We start from the raw sequence: 1,559 nt of genomic DNA, 5'->3' as shown, positions 1-1,559 counted from the left end.
ATATATATAGAATAATATATTTATTCTATTGTGCGCAGAGCGCGTTCACACCTTGACTCTTTAAGGATCCTCTACATAGAAGTTGTAGACGGTCGTGGAGAAAAGATAGGAAATTTCTGGGACAAAGATTAATGCCCGTATTCATAGTCAGACCTTGTACTTAAGGCTTTCTTAAATTTATCTTTAGATGCTCAGCAACCGATGAAATAATTTGTAGAGTATCTAAAGACGTCTTGAATATAAGATTTGACTATGAATACCGGCCTAAGATCTATTAAACCGGTTCTACATTAGTTGCAAGCTGATCGTAAGTTTGTTGCGACAGCCAATCTGAAGCTTGTATTTTGAAATCAACCCTTCATATTGGCTGTCGCAATAAACTTGCAATTAGCTTGCAACTAATGTAGAACTGGCTTTACATCACAAAATTGTCTTGACACGCATTAACTAACGCACTAACTAACCCATGAAAATGCATCTTAAATATGCGCATTAAGTCGGAAACGCAATGAAAAGCATAGGCAATAGGAATAGGGAATAAGAGATTTTAACCTATTAGAAAGCGTCCATTCTAGTATACAGGGTTTCTGATAGGTTGAAATTGTTAATTCTTGTTTCTATTGCTTGTGCTTTTTATTATGTTTCCGTTAATTTATATTGTTTTAAGGATGGGCTATCGCACCGAAAATATCAATATTTTAATACTGGATTAATGGATGAATTCACATACATACACAAAAACGATTAGGCTTGCGTTCCACTTAACGCTCACAACGCTCGTGGAATCATTTCATCCTTGTCGTTTATCAAATGTTAAACAAAGACAAACGATGCTTGCATTAAGTGGAACGCAGCCTAGATCTGCTTACTCAGTAATTAAATATGATTGGTTGGAATAAACTTTAAGCGGTATAATTCGCTAATTTTAAATTACAATTCAAGAACTATTGTATTCTCAACATTTTAGTAATACAATTTTCGTCTCAAAATGATCTCGAGAATCTATCTTTAAATGTTATTACGGTTTTTACTGAACATCCTATATACAGGGTCTCGAATTTAAATTCGGGACATCCTATATATCAATTCGAATTTCATATATATGAATATATAAAATCATATATATATATAGGATATTCCATTTTTATTATCTCAAGTATTTTTTGAATAGTGCATTTTTTGAATAGTTTTAGAGAAAAATATTTCAGACAAAAGTTTTGACTTCAATGGGAATATAAGATCAAATCATTAATGATTGTACCTTGTGGTTTCGTCAAGATTAGTACAAGATTATTTTGAATTTTTTAAATTCCATTTTTCATTACATATTCTTGTAATTTACCTTAAGAACTCTTTTCACAATACTACAATAAAATTCTTTTTTATTAAATTTTTCATTGAAAATTGTACATAATCTTTTATTTAAAAAAATTTTTTCAATTTTTGTTGTAACTGGTATGAAATAGATGTATATTCATCCTACAACCTTCCAATTTCTTTAAACTGTCGGAAATGCCTCAAAAATTGTGTGCACTGTTATGTTGTACATCTTTTATATA

The sequence above is a fragment of the Atta colombica genome, unplaced genomic scaffold (genome assembly GCF_001594045.1).
Source record: "Atta colombica isolate Treedump-2 unplaced genomic scaffold, Acol1.0 scaffold9, whole genome shotgun sequence".
NCBI lineage: Eukaryota > Metazoa > Arthropoda > Insecta > Hymenoptera > Formicidae > Atta > Atta colombica.
Note: the sequence above shows the minus strand (reverse complement) of the source record.